Source organism: Grus americana, chromosome 24, assembly GCF_028858705.1.
Source record: "Grus americana isolate bGruAme1 chromosome 24, bGruAme1.mat, whole genome shotgun sequence".
In the NCBI taxonomy this organism is placed as follows: domain Eukaryota; kingdom Metazoa; phylum Chordata; class Aves; order Gruiformes; family Gruidae; genus Grus; species Grus americana.
In genome coordinates this window covers 5,083,569-5,104,109 of record NC_072875.1, presented here as the reverse complement: position 1 = coordinate 5,104,109, position 20,541 = coordinate 5,083,569, and the positions used below count along the sequence as shown (strand labels likewise).

General features: G+C 43.6%; 1 protein-coding gene and 1 long non-coding RNA gene across 11 annotated transcripts in view; one reads left to right on the top strand and one right to left on the bottom strand.

Annotated features, from left to right (window-relative positions):
- The window catches only part of PRDM10 (PR/SET domain 10), a 45,398-nt gene extending 39,574 nt beyond the window's left edge, over positions 1 to 5,824 (bottom strand). For 4 of the 9 annotated variants that reach the window (XM_054802806.1, XM_054802813.1, XM_054802812.1 and 1 more), the window contains exon 1: positions 5,623 to 5,722. The gene's annotated coding sequence lies outside the window, so the exon portion shown is untranslated. Of the gene's footprint in view, positions 1 to 3,945; positions 4,847 to 5,622 lie in introns of those variants that run through there. The other 5 variants (XM_054802807.1, XM_054802814.1, XM_054802816.1 and 2 more) reach the window with 3 other exon arrangements.
- On the top strand, positions 5,741 to 20,500 carry LOC129196019 (uncharacterized). Of its 2 annotated transcripts, none has more exons than XR_008574021.1 (6): positions 5,741 to 5,869; positions 12,338 to 12,478; positions 18,064 to 18,201; positions 19,053 to 19,109; positions 19,406 to 19,493; positions 20,289 to 20,500. It is a non-coding gene; the product is annotated as an uncharacterized LOC129196019 (long non-coding RNA). The 2 variants fall into 2 exon arrangements; XR_008574022.1 differs by having other exon boundaries at positions 17,942 to 18,201.
- The last annotated feature ends 41 nt before the right edge of the window (positions 20,501 to 20,541 follow it).

Sequence of the window (20,541 nt, the reverse complement as noted above, 5' to 3'; positions counted from 1 at the left end):
GAACCCGCAAAACTCCCATTACTTTAAAAGGCAGGCACATCTAAATTCAACACTGATGTTACCTTGGACATACCCAAATTCTGGTGCACATCCTAGCACACAAAATATCTACTCCAGTGGAAGATAGAGCTCCAGCAAACCTAAGTCAGAATGAGCTTATCTGAGATGGCACCCATAGGTGCTGCCCTTGAGCTCCCTATGATGTGCCCATGTTTTTCACAGGTAGAAGCACAGGTAGGAAGTAACACTAGCATGCAGCTGTGCATATCTCTCAGCAAGGCTTATCAGTGCAGGAACAACCTGGTGCTAATCACAACTAGAAAACATCTGATTTGGAGTTGGAGTGTGGTCAGCAGACATGCAGGGCAGGACGAGTATTTTCCTACATGTCCCTGCACCCAGAATATCCAGCTGTCTGCTTCATCAGGTAAGTGCAAGTAAATCCACCACGTCTTCAAGACAAAACAGGTTCGTTTCAGTATGCCATTTACATTTACCTTCCTTTGCTCAACAACCTCTGGGGCCCTGCTGGTGTCAGAGAACTATGGCCTTCCTCTTTAGTTCTTGCCTTTTACATCCAATTCAAAAACCTCATTAACAGCGAAGCTCTCCTCTGCAGCTCCTGATGCCTGGAAAGCGTCCTTGTGTCATTGTCTGACCAGTTCTTCATCTTTTTGGAAATTTCACTTGAAAACTCCTTTTGGCCACCGCGATACTCTCTAACCACTCTCTCCTGTTCCTGCAGTATGTTGTCTTCTCTGAAGCTATATTATTAAATCAGCAGCTTTCCCCATTCACTGCACTCAGCTCTGGAGGACAAAAAAGCACCACTCAGGGGCAAAGCACCTCATTCGCTGTCCAACAGAAACGTCCTCGTTAGCCTTGCTGTCCTCACCAGAAGACAACCAACCCTCAGCCATCGCAGCACCCATGCCATGCCACCTTGTAGGTGCACCTGTGACCCCTAACACCTAGGCAATGGGTGTGAAGGGTGCTTTAAGAGAAAGCCTCCAATAACAGCAAAGTCACTGTTATTTTGTATTTGGCACATAAGACTTTATGACACAGGTTGAATATATAGTGAACTCACAGTGCTTCAAAGGAAAGCTCAGCTCTGAAATTCACAGAAAAGCACCACACACACAAAAAAAATCAAAGTAAACGTATTTCCTGGGCATGCCTGCTACTAAGGAACAACAATTTCTTTCAATGCTGGGACTACACAAGACAACACACAGACAAAAACTCTGGGGATTTCATCTGCAGCAACCTCTCCAAGTCTAATTAAGGACATTCTGCTGAGAAAGCACCCGGGCCAGTGGCTGCCAAGCATTCATTTTTGTCCTTTCTCTGAGACAACAAGAATGGGGGACCATTAAAGCTAGGCAAGGGGAAAAGTCCACCTCCTTGCTCAGGGAGTCATAAAGCCACTGCAGTATCTCAAATGAGAATCCACTTTACAATAATGGAGCATAAAACAGCTAATGTGATTTACTCCCTAGTGTAAAAGAGGCTTGCATATAGATTGGGGTTCCCTGCAGCAATAGCAGGGGCTATTAGCTTAATCCTTTAAGTACTGAGCTCACTAACCACTCTTTCACCACCAACCATATGCAAGGACAGCAAGAATTGTTACGAAAGGGGGTTTTACAGCTACAGTTCTTCCTCTAGCTTTTAATATGAAAATGATTTATTATGCTCAAAAGGAACATCACATGTGTCTGCAGAAAGCTATATCCCACACTTAAGTTAATTACCCCAGCTTGCCTAGAAGGCAGTCGGTGCATTTCCTGAGATCCCTTGGCAAGAACACACTTTCATTGCAGCAAGAAGGTTTCTAACCTCATTGAGGACTGAGTCACAACTGCCATCTCCTCCTCTGCACTCTCATCCATCAAAAGCACATATTGTTTCAAGGAACCCTGGCTCTGGTGCATTTTGGCTGAATGTTAATAATCAGGTAATATATAACCACAATATTCATGTTTTACTGGTGAGTTAGGAATGGAAGTTATACATATGGCTGGGACAGCAAAGATTATTTATTTCCACAAGAGGAAAAAGGGCTTCAATTTATTTAGCCGTATAATAAATAGAACAGCTCAGCCAAATACAAACTGACTCTTTACTCAAATTGTGCATAATGAATCGATCTATCTATATCCTTATGGCACATCCATCATGAAAGCAACAATGAACTGGAAGAGATCTTTTAGATCTTCAAGGCCAGTCCTCCGCTACTGTGTCCAACATGTCACACCATCCTTTTCCTGACGGGACAGTGCCCAAGCACTAAAGGTGAGACCATGACAGTCTGTTGCAACTATTCTCTCACAAAGTATCAGATAAGGGGCTGAAGGTATAACTGTTTCTACCACAAAACACAGGAGACAACCAAGCACCCCAAACGAGCCCCAAGAGGAGAGGTTAACGTACACTACTGTCATACACCACCATTCTCAAGCTCCAGTTGCTTGAGGCAGTGACGCTGTCCACTTAATTGATTCGGTTTATAAATGATAGAGGGCAAAGTCTGATAAAACAATGAAACAGGGAAAAAAACAGGTATGTAAAGTACAACATAAAAGAAAATAAAAGGTCTGTATCAAAACCTGTGCTACACTGCTGTGCATGCAACCTTCAAGAAGGCACTCTCAGGTCTTACTGAAAGAAAACAGAACCGTACCAACACCACCACATCGCTCAGTTCCCCTCCAGCTTCATTTTGCAATCTTTTTTGTTTCCTATCCCTTCTCCTGCTCAGGCAGCTCTTCCCAAAGCTACCGTCAATAAGAGGAGGAGGACGTTGTTCCCATTCCTGCAGGCTGATGGTCCTGCTCCTTCCCTCCCTCTCCCACCCCTTAGCATCTCTCCTTGGAATTAAATCACCCCTTTACTTTAAGCTCTTAAAACTCAAAAGACAAAACTATCTCGCTTCTGCACATTAAAAACACCAAAAATCAACCTAACTTGTCTCTTTCAGAATAGCCACTTCTCTGAAGTCCTACAGGCCACAGAGAACAAATTCTTTACATTAAAACAGGTGGGGACTTAACATATAACACCAGTTAAGGGCTACAACACAACTTCTATTTCTGTGTGTTTTACTAGCATGAAATAAAAGTTACAAATAGACCTGATCTCATGTTTAAGTCAAAACAAAATTCACAATACTAAAACAGCCCCCATAATTAGCTACACTTACAAGTCAATTAAAATTCAGTTTACACAGCTGACAGCAGCTGCAGGTGGTCAGAAACACACTCGAAGTAGCTGCTGACTGCAGAGCAAATTACCATAACAGAGCTCACCCAGGGATTTTCTTTGCAGGTTAGTAGTAAGAGTGCCAGAGGAGAGCAAGCGACAACACATACCCATTTCACTTTAAAAACAGTCAATTATTCCATCAGATAATAATAACAACAATTACATCGATATCTCATCCTATAACCATGGCAATAAAGCTGTCTTCATTTTAAACACCTAACACAAGAGAAGCATGCATACAGCAAAGTGCCAAAAAGCATCGCAATTTGGGAGATAAGTTCTCCATTTAAGGACTGACTCAAGAAATACACCCTCTTACATTTTATTTTTTCTCTAGAAATGAAGGCATTAGAAAGCTTGAGACTGTCAATTATTTTATTTCCAAAAGAGACCCTCTTGTAAAATCAGCTGATGATTCATTAGCATTTCATCTTCTAACTTAACCAATAGAAAGGAAAAGAAAAATCAAATTATCAAATAAATAACAGAAGACAGCTAAAGTTCAGTATAGTCTCTGTTCCCACTGAAACTCTGAAAGAGAAACATTGACATGCATCTTACAGACACCCAGCGTTGCGCTTGTTCATTCTTCAAAGGCCTGTAAGAACCACAAATATATCAGCAATACACTGGACAGGTTGGTGTACAGATACCAAGAAGTGCATCACAAATACTGACCATTCATTTCACTCTCAGGATTATGAAGCTCAGTAGCTTAAACCAGGTTTTTAACTCTGATCTACAAACCCCTGCAAGATCCCTTCTGAAGAGCCACAACAAACCATTGAGAGGTAAGAGATAGCTTAAAACATCTCATTCGGGGAGACTAAATCTATGAAGGGTGAGGTGTCCCTTCAGGATGAGCAGGTCTGAAAGAGTAACAGGACCTCATTTTTTCCATTCCAACTTCACAATTTAACAAGGTCCCATTAACAATTTTCTAATGCAACAGGAAGGGGGGGACACAGCAACTGAAAACCTAGGTAGCAAGGGGTCCAAAAGATCAAACAGCCACATGCTATAACCTTATCTCACGCCACAAGAATGGGCATATTTGGCAGAGGCAACAACTACTGTTGGCACCAAGACCAACATTAGCAGAGCTGTGGCAAACACCACAGTTTGCGCTTGCAGAAGCTGCTTCTGCTTACAGGCGGGCCTTGCCATTTCCTTCAGGCCCTCAATGGACAGAATCACCTCACACAGTGGAAGTGAGCACAAGGCCCAAACCCACCGGCCTGGCTCCACTCTGCCCTTGGATGAGCTTATCCACACAATCCCCATCCTGGCACCTCAGGGTGGTGGGGAAAGGGCTGCCTCCCCTCCACACCAATCCCCTAGACCACCCAGACCACAACCTTTCCCTACTGGGGCCAATACTGGGGCCCAAGGGCCCTCAAACGCTACTCTCGGGCAGGACAGGCCCCCATTGGGCCAGGGCGGGGCCAGCACCCCCTCTCTCCCACCAACTCCTCTCAGGCCGGACTACAAATCCTCACCTACCCGCTCCCCCTTATATACCCTCCGCGCCCACCACAGCCATCAACAACAGCCAATCCGGGGAGGGGGTGCGACGCCCCCCTCCCCTGACAAAGCCAATGGGAGGCAGGGGCGCGAGGCACACGGCCAATCAGGAGGCGCAGGTGCCCGCCCCACCTCCCCCCGCGCCCGCTTCCCGCCACCGCTCCCCAGTGTGAGAAACCCCCGCGCCCCCCACCCCCCCCCCCCCCCCGAGAAACCGCGAGGCGCTATCAGCCCCCCGTGAGGGCGCACAACGGTCAGTCAGCCCCAACCACTCCGGCCCCGAGGCAGGGGGACAAGGGGGCTTGGCGGCGAGAGGCCGCGCCGGACGGGCAGAGGGAAGGGGACAGCCCTGCAGCCGAGGATAGGGGAGCTGGTCTAACCACGGGGCGAGGGAAGCGAGCGGCCCAGAGAAATGGGGGGGGGGGGGGGCTGAGGCGCCCACAGTGCTAGGGGGGACCAAGATGGCTCCGGCACCCCCCCCCGCCACTGAAGTGCCGGGGTCCGGACTGTACCATCCAGGGAGGGGGGGATACAGGGGTGGGGGCAGCCCCTTCTCCCTCTGTCCAGGGCGGGTGGGGGATCCCGGCTGGGGCGGGGAGGGGGGGGAAGCGGACTGTACCTCTCCCGCGGGGGGGAAGGGGAATGACTGCGCCCTGCTCCCCCCCCCCCCCACTTGCGGGAGCGAACGGTTTATCCCGGCCCCAGCATTAAGGAGCCGCCAGCTCCGGGCGCCATCTTGGGTGCGACTAAAACAACAACTCCAAAACCCCCGGCGGGTCCCCGCGGCGCCCCCGGATCGGGCTTCCCTCCCGGACCGTCCCATCGCGTTACCTGAGGGGGTCCCGTGCGGGTGCCGCGTCCCGGCCGCCGCCGCCGGCCCCGCTGCGGCCCCAAACCCCCCCACCTGTCCTCACCTCACAATGGTAGCTGCAGAGCGGGAGGGGGGGCGGCCGCCCGGACCTCATTACCATAATCTGCCTGGCAACAGGCCGCGGCGCCGCACGCTGATTGGCTGAAACGCCTCCGCCCGCGAAGATAGGACACAAAAGTCCTCAAGAAAAGACTCGGAGGCGGCCAGGTCAGGGGGCCGGGGAGCAAGGGGGGGACCCCGATCCACGGGGAGGGGAGGGGGGGGACCCCTGCCCGGGTCTTTACTCCCCCCCCTCTGGTGCCCGCGACCAATCAGAGCGCCGCTCTCATCCCCTCTCCGTTCCGCCGGGGGCCTTGCCGCCAATCAGAGCGCGCCTCTTATCGCGGGTGCTCCGCCCCCTGCTGGGGGAGGAGGTGTGGGGGCCGCGAGCAGCGCCCCCTGCTGGGAGGGCGGGGCGGGGCGCCCCCTGCTGGCCGAGAGGAGCGCGGGGGGGGGCGGGCTCCGTGTGACGTGCAGTGATTTATTGGGGCGGGGGCGGCGCCGGGGTCCCCCCCTTTTACACGGCAGGGAGGGCCGGGGCCCTCTCCCCGTTAGATACGCAGGCGAGCCCGAAATCCCTTGTGGGATGCCAGTCCCCTCTGCCTCATCTGGCAGCCCGTCGGAGTAAAATTGTCTGAAATTGTGTCAAAAATAGCAATCCAGCAGGTTTCACTGTAATTTTCCTTAATATACTTCTAAATTAAAAGCTGAAGCAACAGCTATTAATATCTATCTAAGGTCAGCCCATGAGGAAATGCCCCCAAAAGGGCTGCTTCTGCCTAAAGGGACCCAGACTGGGGAGTTCTATGCTGGTATTTCTTATTTTTTCGTGTTATATCTGTGCAAGTCCTAAATGTCAGCTCAGAGAAGGATAATAATTCCTATTGTTCAGAAATTTAACTCATTTGTCATTCCAGTGGTTATTGCTGCACTTTTGTTGCTGTTGTTCTTAAAGCGGTGTTTGTATTATGGTGGCATGGAAAAATACTGCTTTTCTTGTTCCTTATTTGACATTAGCATACGCTTAGAAAGCTATTTGATCTAGTAGTTCAGTAGATATTTCTTAAATAAGACAATCTCTGTGTTTAGTACCTTTTAAGTTTATTCCAAATGGCTTCATGAACTGCATGAGCACATGTACGTAAGAAACCCTGTGCCACTGAAGTGTGGGCAGCTACAGATCCTGCAATGGGCCATTGTAGCCAATTGACCCAAAAAACAGTGATAGAGGAAGGGTAAATTTTGGTTAAAGGTGAATCATTGCATTTACAAAAACTGGTTCCGCTCATTCTCTGCCCTAGGAGGACAGCAGGAGGGGTAGATCTTGGTGCAATTAAGCTTACTTTGACACTAAGTCTGTCTTTCTAAAGCCTGATCTAGTCTTTTTAAATTAAGAGGCACAGGTGTATATTGAAAGCATTCCCTGTTGTACTGACCCATCCCTTCCATGAGCAATCAAGATAAAAAGAAATGCAAATTTTCTAACTTGTGCTTAGTAACGTCACTTTAAATTATTAGACAAAAAAAAATTTAAAACTGAAGCGAGCAGAATTGGTTACCCAGTTAGGAGGAGCTCTGCTTTTTTTGCCTCCACAGTACTGCTTGGGTCCTCTGGGCAGTTCTCCTAATTTGAATTATGGAAGCTATGGAGTCAATTTATTCCTCTAGCCTATAAAAACAGTTTCAATTTCATTATACCATGCTGAAACATTGTGATTAACAAGTAACACAAGGAAATACATAAGACCCAACAAAGCTGCTTTATTTCCCATAAGTCTTAACAGCTATATGTATTACTTTAAAAAAAAAAAAATCAAAGTGCTTTCAGTGTTGCATTTTTATTTGGTATTTCCGAGGGTCTCCCTAATATTTTGAAGACTTACTGACTCTGACACAAACACACTATTGTGCCATGTTTTCATACAGACATATAGATCTACAATTGGGCACAAAACATTTCCTGGTACGTGGGTCGTGTTCTTTTTTCCTCTCTCAGCTTGGAAAGACCAATTCAGTGCAAGTGCACAGTGGCTGCAACAAGCCACCAGATGCAGAAAAAGCATGCTGGTCTGATTCATCTTCTGCAGTATCTGGAATCTGATGTAACGCCTATTGTATTTCCCACATTTAATGTGTTGTTTCTGATGCTCCAGCACAGGCTTTGTTTTTCTAATAGCTTCACACTGTCGGAAAGAGACAAGCATTCACATTAGGCTAATTTATTTATTTCTAATCTTCATAGATGGTCCACATATTGTCTGGAACAGTGCTGTAACCCTTCACTGAATCCTCCTTCCCTCCCCTCCCCCCCCCCCCCATCTCCTGGGTCATCAGATCTGTATCTCCATCACCTCATTTGTATACTGCTGTTTCAGCACTGCCTCTGCTGCATGTGTCCTGTCTTGCCCGTTCTGTCTCTTCCCCGTGGCCACTACAAGGTTCATTTTTCCAGACCACAGCACTGTCTCCCACATTGAAACGTGTGTACCGACATCCTGCTGGCAAGGGCCATTTTGTCCCTCGTTTCAGGTTCCAGGTGGAAAAGCATACTGCAGCCTCACCCCATTTCATTTACTTGCAAATATCTTTTTGACCTAACTTATTCACATGAACCTCTTCATCCGTTCCCTTCACCTAGTAAAACCAGTCACAAGTCTTTGCCTTAATAACAAGCCTCTCACACCTGGACCACTTCTCCCTAAAACTGCTCACCAACCTTCCATCTCCCTTCAGACCTCCTAGAAAGCTTTCTTTTGTCTATGCATCTTTGTTTCTGCTTTTGTTGGGGTTATTTGATTTTTCCTCATGACATTATCCCAGCTTGAGAAGCACATAGATTAAAACACAACCAAGAAAAATGCTCAAATGCTGTAAATTCATTTGAGTTATAGAAGCAGATGATGCTTCACTGACCCTGTTGACCTCACGGACTACATCTGTGCATGATAAGTAGGTACTTGCACCTAGATTTCCAAATTAAACTGTGCACAGAATTAGGCTATGCATTGTGGTACCCATCTAACTTCCCCTGTGCTAGTCAGCAGCTGGCTGTGATTTAAAACACCAATCTAGAAGATGGAAAAACTTCAGCACTCCCCATGTTTCTGTTAGAACCTGCTAAATTATAATGCAACTGAAATGTAATTGCTTTACATCCTGCACAGAGAACACAAAACATGAAGGTAGTGATATGAGTTTACTGGTTTAGAGCAAGCTGGAATGAAAACCATACCATTAGAGAAAACACTTCGTCACATACATTCACTGTTGGCTACCCTTTTGCCTGATCTGTACCCACCCAAATGGCATTTATCCCCCAGTATTTAATAATACAGGCAACAGGCACAGTAATAAGTGAGGAAACACTTCACATAACCCTCCTAATTTTTACTGTGCATTTGGGAAAAGGTGCATCAAGCCTTAGGAATAGGGAGCTTTTCAGTTCACTGTGGACGCCTATTTAGCAAAGCCCTGCTGCGGTACAGGGATAGGAAAAGTGAGTTCCAGCTGCAAAACTGCCTGCAGGGAAACCACTTTGCCATTCACACACCACCAGTACCTCCCTGACACCATCATAACAATATTTATTAGGGCTGCTGCTGCTTCTGATGGTGTCTTGAAACTTTTGGTTTGGGGAAAGATAGAAATCAAGCAAGAGTTCAGTGTTTCACAAGTTTTGTTGTAAACTGCCTTCGTTTGCAGGCTTTTCCAGGGTGAGAAATATATTTTTCATTCTTCTTGTGCACAGCTGCTGCTGTGGAGTCCTGGCCCATAAGCAAGGCAGCCAGTGGTTGTGGTACCAGCAAATGCCCCAGCTCACAGGCTCCAGCAAGTACAGGAACACCGATGCAGCAGTTGTTCTTCGCATTACAAGACTTAATTATTGGAGCATTTCCCAGAAATCTGCACTGGACAGATGTAGTTCAACTTCAAATCCAGGTCAACTACTTCTTCATCTGGGATTACTATTTAGTACATGCATTTCTTCTCTGGGAAGGATGTTCAACCACGATTAGCTTTAAACATACTGGAAGTATCCAACTTAGGGGGCTGATTCTTCACTCAAGTTCAGGTGTCATCACTATCCAGTTCTGGTTATATAGAAACATTGTCATTAATAGGAAATAATTTGTGCATCAACTGTAAAGTAAACACAGAGGCTGTTTGGGTTTCCTCTCCATTAAGCAAGTTGGGATGACTCAGAAAAATCTTAACCGTGCTTTTTGATATTTCTGAGTTTGCTAGAATGTTGAATAAAGGTTGAATAATCTCTATTAAAATTAGTCCTGTATCTAGGCATTAAAATGAAGTCTTTAAAAAATCATCATAAAGATCTACAGGATTTAAAAGATTTTAAAGTTTGCTAGAAAGCCTCCCTGTCTCTAGCTCTGGGAAAGGACCTGTTAACACACATCCTTTTGATAGTTGTTTTCAAACAAATGATGATGAGATGATAGATGATGATAACAGCCTCTGGTAGGAAAGAAGGGATCTTCAGAGATATTCCTCCTGCTTCTGGATACATTTAGTAGATAGAGAGGCAACATGGAAAAAGTCAATGATAACTATTGGTAGATATTTAAACAGCAGCCACATTTTTTTAATAAAATGATATTTTATGATCTAATTTAATATGTGCCCACCATATACTCTGTTTATCAGGGCTTTTTATAGAACAGCAAAAAGTAAATTCCCCAGCTAGGAAAACTCACTATTATTTTTCAATATGTATAAAAATAAACACATCTGTCAGATGGCCAGTCTTTCTCCATCCCTCAAATTTAGAAATTAAGCAATCCAACCTTCTTATTGATGTAGGAGTTAGCAGGGGGGCTTCTAAGCCACTGAGTCCCCTCCATCAGACACCACAGCATACACCCCGAACAGGCTTTCTCTTAGAAAAAAATGATACTTTTGTTCTTACAGCCTTGAACAAGAGACTAAAAGTGTCACTGATGACAAGTGTTTTTTCTCAAGGCCAATTTCTACTTATTTGCTCTTGTGCCAACTTTCTTCTGTAGTTTAAATAGAGAACTTCTTTCTTTCCCCAGTGTTTACTCTCCTGATGTATTTATAGACAGCAGTCATAGCCTCTCCTGAAGTTTATTTTATTAGGCTAAGCAAGCCACACTTCATTCATCTTCTCTCATATAAGATGTGTCTCATTCTCTATCTAACTAGCCCCTCTACTGGAATAGGACAACAGGGCTTGTAAAAAGATTTCATCTTATATGATGCATTTTCTAAAGCAGCATTAGAAGTCTTGATGGATTTTTAAGGGTAGAAAACTTCCCCTGGGAAGTCTGTAGCTCTTATCTAAAAGTCTGGATCACCAAGCTTGTGAAAGTACTCACCAGCCACAGTCTGATCTCTCAGCACATGGACGAGGCTTATCTGGAAAGAGTAGCCTAGGTCATTTAAGAATCCAGGTCATCAGGCAGGTTTAAGAAGATGAGGCAAGTCTGAGATTCAGGTGGAAATTAAGTTTGCAGGTCATGGTACAGCCTGGTGAGGACAATCAGGAATTAGACAAAATGCAGTAATCACTTACCAAGTCTATAACAGTGGGACAAAGTCAAGATCAATCAGAAAAGTGAGGTTGGAATGCCATAGCCAGACACAGCTATTTCTAAGACTAGAGCCAAACACTGCTCTCAGATCACACAGGCAAAGAATAAGGTCCCAGGGCTCGGGTTTTTTTTCTTCCCCCCACCAAGATTTGAGTCTTTACTTACAATATTTCTAAGTTTTTCCTCAACCTTCTATTACAACAACTGGAAAGTGAGACCTTTGAAAAGAAAAACACTGCTGAAATTTTCCCACAGGGTTGTGGGATTTTGTGGTTAAGTGTAAGAAAAACAGCCTTTTCAACACTAGCAGCAGTGCATTGCTATCAATGTCTCTGGCATAGCAGGTTGTAGTGTCCTGTTTGAGTAGCTGACCCTCCAGCAAGAGCTGTGTGAACAGACACCTGCGGCAGTGTGGGCCTGTATTGATTTAGGTATCCTTTTGGATTGCATTCAAAATACTTTTTTTGCAGAGCAGTTCTTTGCAGTTGGACGTGTCCTTCAAGAGGATAGTTGTCTCAGTGGAAGAGAAATGTTTACTTTAGTGACTGATTAGTTTAAAGGAGGGGATGTTTTGAAACTAAACTGAGTTTGAAAGGTAAGTATATGCCACCCGCGCTATAGACAGATACCTGAATGCCTTTGAAAGCAAGTGTCTTGAGAGAACAGTAGATATCAAATGGAGTAAACGTATAGCAAGTGCCAAGATTTGTCAGTGAGTTCAATGCTGCCTTATCTCTAAAGCTGACAAAAAGAAAATGGTATCATCTGAGGCAGCCATTAAGATTGAAGCTGCAGCCTCTGCCCTGGTGCAGATGGCTACAAATGAAAAACTCCCGTTGCCAGCCAGACAGGAAAAACATGAAAATTTGCTGCTCAGAGCAGGGAATTCTGGCAGATCCTCCACTGTGCCTCAGACAAATGACACCGGAGGAGGGATGCGGATACCGGAGGCTACAAAGAAATAACAAGTCAATCTGCTTTCCCAAAATCTTTTAGTGAACAGAACACAACCCAATTATTTTGAGCCAGTCTCAAATTTTTTTTTCTTCTTTTTGTTTTCTTGCAGGAAATACTCCTTATTGTCAAAGCTCATGTGATGTTATTCAGGTGCATCCAACTGTTATGTATTCCAGGTGCGCCCAGGCACCTGGCCAGCTCAACCTGAAACAGAGGCGTTTTCTTCAAAGCAGCAGATTTACACAGTAAGGTGAGAGCATTCTTTCAAACACAGTTATGACAGCACTTAGCATTTCTCTGTTATTACAGAATCGTTCAACTCTTGCTTTGAACTTGTGTAACCTCAGCCTGCATACAGTGGAAAAATTCAGGATTTGCTTGCCTGAGCATGAGGCTGCAGTTCACAATAAAATATTTGCTGCAGTTCCAGCTGAGAGTGCTTGTGTGTCCTGCGTCATGTTAGGTTTGTTCTGCCTTAATTTTGCAGGGACTCTTCTGGATATTTGTTTCAAGAGTTTTGCTGTCAGGGTAGAATTAATATTTCCCAGTGCTCTAAAATCCATTTTTCGGGAAGACTGTCTTTAATAGGCTCCAGTAGGAGCTCAGGTAGGATCTGGGCTGTAGTTTTATCAAAGGGTCCCAGAATTTGACCCCTGTTTTTTCAAAATGCTCTGAAATTTGCTGCTTAGTGAATAATAGAGGACCACAGTAATAGCAGGAGCATTTCTTAAAGCAAATTTGGAGTCATTTTGATCAAGGACTTGCCAGCTGCAGGCCCATCCAGTCAGTAGCCAATTTTTACACTGAAATGCCTTTTTTGCCACCATGGTAAGATTGTCTTGAAAGTTATTATTTTAGTTGCTGTGGTATTTAGGAAGGCAAAGGACAAGAATACACCTAAGATGACCAGGTCATTTTATCCTTCTCAGATCAGTCTGATAAGGCTGAATTCATCTCTGTGGTCAGTTCTGTTTCATCCACGAATACCCTAAGAAGTTGAATAAGCCACTTCATGTTCTTGTGATCCTCGTCAAATGCAAACAGTTGTAATGAAATCTCTCCTTCTGTGTTAATCTTTGTAATGAATTCCAGCACCTGGCTACCCTTCTCTCCCCTCTCCTCACTAATTCCCTGCAGAACTTCTAGGAAACCTGCTGGCGATGCCTGTTTTCAATTTTTCCTTCCCAAGTTTGGCCCTTACCAAGTTTTATTTTGACCCATTCACTTCCTCTTATAGTGGTTGCAGAAACTGTAGAAACAAATACTTTACAAAATACTATTTAATTTAATATAGAGCAACTGCAAGACAGCAAAAAACACATTAAAAGTGTAATTAGGACTAAAAGACTATTCAGTATTTCTGTAACACCTGCTGGGGGTTTATCTCCTTTCATGGTCTTTCACCAGGTTTTCTTTAACAGCTGACATGTTGGTTGATAACCTAAATACAAAATAAAAATGAATGAAAGAGCCCTCTACCGTACAGAATGCAGGCTTCTTTCACGATGAAATACTCAATAGTGAATCACGCGATTGTTGAAAAGCTATTGGCAAGCGTTTGAGTCAAAGGCGGAAAAAAGACTTAACGCGTGCGGTGTTTTTCCTTCCCTTACTTTAAAGAAACGTTTTCACAATGCAAGAACCTTTAACGAAGAGAACAACTTATGTAACCGTAAACTCATTTGATTCTTATTTTTCATTGCTGTGCTTCTTGGATGCATTTTTGGTACGTTATTTCCTGCCCCGTGCCAGATGCTGTTTTCTTTCACAATGAAGTAATAGTTCTTTGTGAGTGATATCACAGTATTATACCACAGCCCTTATTGTGACTTCTCAAATTTAACGTACTGAAATACATTCTTTGTTGGTTGTTTGGGGACCTTTAGATCTAGGGTTTGATTGAAGTCAGCCTGTAACAAAAAAAAGAAAGAACAGAGCCTGGAGAACTTGGACAGTATGCAATTTGCAGAAAAACATGGAAACAAAAGAAGGGCAAAAAGGAAAAGTTTGAATATTTGATATATTCTAACTCTTCTTGTGAACAGACAGAGGAAAAACTTGAAATAAGACTTGGGTAATTTGTTGTTTTTCAAGTTTTGAGATGGTGCGGGTATTTAATTGCTGATCCCACCAAGCAATCTACCCGTGTGCCCGCGCAGGGCTGCTGCAGTCGATGCCGGATCAGCAGGTAGTGTTGGTTAGGGTCTGCTCCTATTTCACATGGCTGCACGTGCTCTGGTTGAAGCAAGTGGATCCAAATACAAATAATTTCTAGTTCTTCAACTAGATCACAGGGTTAGGCCCTTCTAAACATAGGCTAGCAGCTTTGCTGTTCCCTTTTAGACGTGTAATCTGTGGGTTTGATATCACGATGACACAATTCCATCATTTGCTTGTATAAGTTTTATGAAAACTGGTGCGTATGTTTGTGCTGGTGTCCGTGTGCATAGAAATGAATTCTTTTGAAGGGTTATGTAAAGGTATATTTTCCAGAAGACAGAACAAATACAAGGAATCCAGTTGAGTTACTTAAGACCTGATCATGCAAGGAGCAGAGCACTCTGAATTTTAAACACAGGTTAGAGCATTTTGCATCCCCTGGGTCCATGTGAGGTTGTAGGGGTGTGTCTGTGTTTGCACAGGTATATGTATATGTTTAAGCCTAAATTGATCTAAGAACGTAATTATATATGCTCCCCCCCGCCTTAGAAGTAAACTGGTAATTATGAAAAAGAAAGTGAGATGGAAGACGTTCCTTTTGAAATTGGTAAGTAAATATTGGTTTAAAGTCTTTGCTAAGTAGACACTTTTTTGGATGGCTTTTTAGCCATTCCAGTCAACAAAGGAGCTGGGAAACAGGTCTGTCATCCTGCTGTATTTTCAGAAAGTATGGAAAAGGTCTCATTAGACTTTTTAACAGAAAAGAGGGAGATATTTATAATCCCTGACAGAATATTGATATATTTAAATGTGCTGATATGAGATTTTAAAAAATAGAAAACGTGGTCAAATTTTGCCCTCCTTGTAGTCCACTGAGACTGCACCAGGTAATAGGTTGAGGAAAAATTTAGCCAAAAGCCCTTTTGAGGGAAACTATTAAAATGCAGATAAATGAAGATGTCTGGCTGACCAGAAGAATCTGTATTCATGTGGTGAATGTTTCGTTCCTCACACTGCAATGCTTTCTGAAGTATATTTTTGTCTCATCATTTCCCATTTTAAATTCAGCTCTTAAATCCCAAAAGGGAATTAACTACCAGCCATTTGCATTTTAAAGGGAAAATTCAAACCTCAATAGAGTGCTCTACTTAAGACTCCTTTTATATAACTTAGCCAATGAGCTACATCTTGGTAGGGACCTCAGGGAGTCAACCAAATGACTGAGACAAGGCAGGAAAACCTAGGCTTGGAAGAAACCTTGTAATTGGCTTCATAAAATGCAGAATACGCTGGTATCGGTGTGAAGTTCTCCTGTGAACTGGTGTTTTCATTATTGTGGGGCAAAATGTATTTATTGTTGAGGGGGGGAAAAGGATCTTCAACCTTTGACAAATGGGGATGGCTTGAGCACAGGCTGCTCTTTCTTCCCATGTGTGAGGAAAATCATAGTAAAAAGAAGTTGTAAAATAAAGAGCAACTTTTAATTCAGCCCTTTGCAAGACATGGGAAAAGACAATTGGAAAGTTACAGGAGAAGCGATACAGGTTTTGTTAAAACAAAGATCTCTCAGGGGCTGACTCATCTTCTGAGAAAATGTGATTCAGGAGAGGAATCAAGGGGGCTGTTCTCCCCCTCGGGCCATGGGTTTGCGGGTGGAAGTTGTAGGCAGTCCACTCCTTCCCTTGGAGACATTGGGATTCATCTTCTACTCAGATGTCCCAGTTCCTATCGGCTATGTCTTGCTGTATGCCTTTATTCAACTGAAACAGACTTCAAATACATCTATTCCTTTATTTCTTATCGCCAAGATAACCTATATTCTGACTTCTTGCTGCCTGAGGAGCTTGAAAGCTGCAAAAGTACTGCTACTTCTCATTTTCTTGTGGTCCTCCAAAGAACCGTACATTTCAAAGGCTATAAAAAACCCAGTGCAGAATATGAAGCCACCCTCTTAAATGAGTTTATAAATAAATAGTACTAGAGAGCACTGTCTGTATTTGGGGCATTTTAAGAAGAAGTTGTAGAGCAAAATCTGCAAATGGGAATTCCTGGGAATTCCAAAATCCCACCGATTTCCCCCCTAACTGTGTTGAAGACGAGGCTGTTAATCAGCACAGGACCCTTTGGTTCCTTCCCAAAGTGTGGTCTGGTGACCTGCACCGCGGGCCAAGCCCCTGCGGTACCTTGTGTGCAACTCCCTTGTCTGCAGGGTGCGCACTTCAAGAAACTAAAATAAATATTCCTGTATTTGACGTAGAAAGAATGGGTGGTTGGGAGCCAGGAGGCTTCTAATGATGATTGTAACAGGAAATGTACCTTAATGTTTGTTTAAATAGAATGATGCAAACTGCAGCTGTCCATGCTGGTATCAAATTAAAGTGAGTAAGGAGGGGATTTTTGGTGGAGTTATTTTGCTTTTAAGTGCACCAGAAAAAAACCCAACACTTAAAAGTATCATGCAGGTGATGGAAAACAACAGTTTCCAGTAATAAAGCTTTGCCATATCAGACATGACACGTCTCCTAGACATTTTAAAATTCCTTATCGTCCATTGCTGTGTCATAAGTTACTTCCTAACACACCCTGTTGCTTGCAAACTGAATAACTGCACAAACAAGCGATGGGGGGGCGGGGGGGGGAATAAAAGACGACTTCAGTGTGCCATAAAAGAGCTTGTTAGCACAGGTTATTCCATGATGCCTGATGTAACAGGCGCTGAATCAGACCTGATTGCGGAGGGAGGGGTAGATTTTTTGTTGTTGAATTGCACCTATCTTCAAAGCTGCTGCAAATGATTCTACGTTTATTCAGCAGGACGAGTCCTGAGGTTTTTATTTTGGATGTTGTTCACTGCTGTGCTGTTTAAGATGATTTGGCTTTTAATCCACCAATGAATACCGAATGAAGAATTCAATCGTGAATCAGATCTCTTCTTTTGCTTGCCAGTAGCACAAGCCATTTTTATTTTCAGGTTTCTTTTACAGTACAGGACAAAAATAAATTATGAATGGAAAGAAGTTAAAATTGTTCCTCTCGAGCAACACTCCTGCATCAATGCTTAATCCTTATATTATGTGTGATATCATTAATCATTCTACTGTAATATTTGACACACACATTTGTGGGACAAATTCAGATCTAATATGAAAGCTGCAATAATACTGACTTATGTGGAACTGCAGCTAATTATTAACATATTTGAATTTTCATCTTTCATGAAAGACATCTATAAAATGAACAACCTTTCACACTGCTGAAATGAGACTGTCTGAGTGAGACCGGCAGGCGGACAAGGGGAGATGAAAGGAACGTTGTTCAGGGGCAACAGGAGAAATCTCAGCATCATAATGAGCTAATATCTGTGGAAAATAGGCTCAGTTGTTGGTAGATTTTATTTTAATCGGGGGGGTGGGGGGTGTCTAAGCTCTCATGGCTTCTCTACCACAAAGTGCACTGCTCAGCTGATTTAAGTTGGAATGCTTTGGTTGCCCTTGATACATGAACAACTGATCCTGCTGTCTTCAGAGACTAAACGATGCTTCCGCCTTCTCAGGTGGACTAGAAGAGAGACAACAGGACACCTTCAGCCCGTTGTAAGAAGATAGTACGATGCAAAAGGGTGAGTGCTTACTAAATATTTTCTGCAATGCAGCCTCTCCTTCCTCTTCCCCCCAGGGTCTTGACTATGCCTTTCGAGTTCCCTGCATCAGGTTAAGTGTTTGCTACAGCTCCTGCTATTCTGCCTTGAGATGCTGCCAGTGCCCAAAGCCTCGGATCCATCTGGAGAGAGAAAATGAGCAGCATAAACACCCGGTTTGTATATTCTGAAAACTGATCATTAGCTAAAAAGGTGGTTAGGCTTTCTTCTATTTTTGCATGTGGGATCCAAAATCTGAGTGTGGGCTCAGTACTCTGTTGAATTATGTATCAGAGGTAATTTCCTTTCCTGGATAGTGAATCCTTCAGATGGGCAAATCCATTCCAAAAAGGATTGCTTGTGTCTTTTAGACACTGCTTTTGTCTTGGGTAGTCTTCCTCTTCAGAAAATCACATTGTCCAGGTAAATTCACCGTGATCATTGGTTTTTCCCTCCATCTAGAAAATGAGAGATTGTAGACTTAGCGCATTTTCCGGATCCTAAAATTCAGATGCGGAGTACCGAAGGAGCAGCGGCCCACACTCTTGTCATGCTCGCATCCTCGATTGATGTATTTTTCATTTTCCAATGCATTGCCACCTTTTCTGTGCTGATGTGCTTCAGCAAAGCGGTAATATTTCTAAACCTAAAAGAAGGCGTTATTTTGAAGTTTGCTGTTACAGCAGAGTGAGTATTAATGTTACGATAGGTTCCCTAAGTCTGTTACATGCTGTAGGCAAGGATCGTGCTGTTTGAGGTTAACGTAGCACAAGCTGCTGTTTAAATCTCCACCCCAGAAAAATCTCAGAAGACCTGCCTGAAGTTATGTGAAAGGGAGATTAATGGTAACGTTTCAGGCACGGAACAGGGCAGTAGGAAAATGGCCGTCAAGAGTTAAGGATTCCTTGGTACAATAAAGGGCAGACTTTTCCTCTCTTCCTTGCCAAGCCCTTTTAAAGATGTCTTTGAGTAGAAACAGAAAGGCTTGTTGTCCGCCTCTATTTACTATGTCACTTCCTTTTCACAGATTCCTGTGCTGTTTTCCCTCATGCCTGCAATTACTCCTTTTATCTCTGTTTTTAAGGTACGACTCCACTTGCAACGCATCTGTTCTGATTTATTCTCCATCCTTTCACTTTTCTAAACTTCCTTCTATTCCTATAGAAATCACCTTTTTTTAAACTCCTGTCTACCTTGCATTATCTTTCAAAGCCTAGAAGGTCTCTGCATCTTTTCTGTTCCCCCTTTTCTACGGAACATCTTCATCCTCTGTGTATACCTTCTGTCTTAAGCCCAGTTTCTTCAGTGGTTTCCTTCATCTCATTGCTGCTGGGCTTTCTACACCTTTGTCTGCAACTTTGTTGTCCTTTTGAGTTACAGGTGGAAGACTGAGTTGCAAGACTGCAGTAACCCTAGACTTCCACAAAGAAATTTTGCAGCCAAATATAGATGTCCAATTCCAGAGCAGGTTGGCAACTTTCTGATGTTATTTATGGGTTGTGGAGAAGGAGTATTTCCCAAAGGCACTTATATAGCTGGAGGTTGGATCAAGTTTTAATTGACTAATAAAAGCTTTGCATTGCTTTACACCCCTCATACAGCCTTGTTAAGAGATAGAGGTCTCGTCCTAAGCACAGCATGGCTCATAATGAGTTGTGGCAGTTAATTGTCGCCAGTTGGGTGGTGTATTTTTTCTAGAAGTACTGTTTAGTATTTCTTATATAGCTGAATTGTGCTGGAAAAAGGAGTTCTCTTTACTTAAGCCCACTGTGTGCTGTAGTCATTTTCTAAATTCAGTTTGCATTCTACCTCCTAAAACCAAGGCTGGCTCAGCTCTACCTCTGCAACATTTTAACTCGCATGTATCTGTCACGTAGAGCTAGTATGAATTATATGATCTACCTTTTAAATCCTCAAACAAGTTTTTTAATTAAAAGAGCTGCATAACATTACCATTCACAGGCTAGATCAATTTTATGCTTTAATTTGTGGACTTTAAGAGAATGGTGAGAATATTCTGAAACATTTCTTACAGAATAAACAGTAGCAGCCAAAGGTGAGGCTGAGATCCTCAGCACTTTGTTAGCACTGACGTGCTGGGAAAAGGGCACTAAAAGCCTTGGAACCAAGCACATAAAATGGGATTTTTGGAAGGAAATGTAAGCTGCCATTTACCTAACAGGATTAACAACAGGAAAGGTGTTGTAGGGAATGCTGCAGCACTGATGTTCTTGCTTTTGAAGCGGAATTTACTGCCTTGCAGCCTCATGGAAGGAGTTTGGCTCTTACACGCTGGTGTATCTGCAGCGTAGGACTAGGAGAAGGCTTTGTTACTGGAGGTGAGAATGAAGCTGCGGTCATACCTCGTGCTTATCTGTGAGACTTCCCCAAAAGTTGCCAGATTGAAATTGCTTTTCGGAAAAATGAAGATTAACACTGTTGTAATCAAGGTTGTCTCAATAAAAATACTCCAAAGTGAATCAAGCATCTGTTTGGTATGTCATGCCTGTGTATGG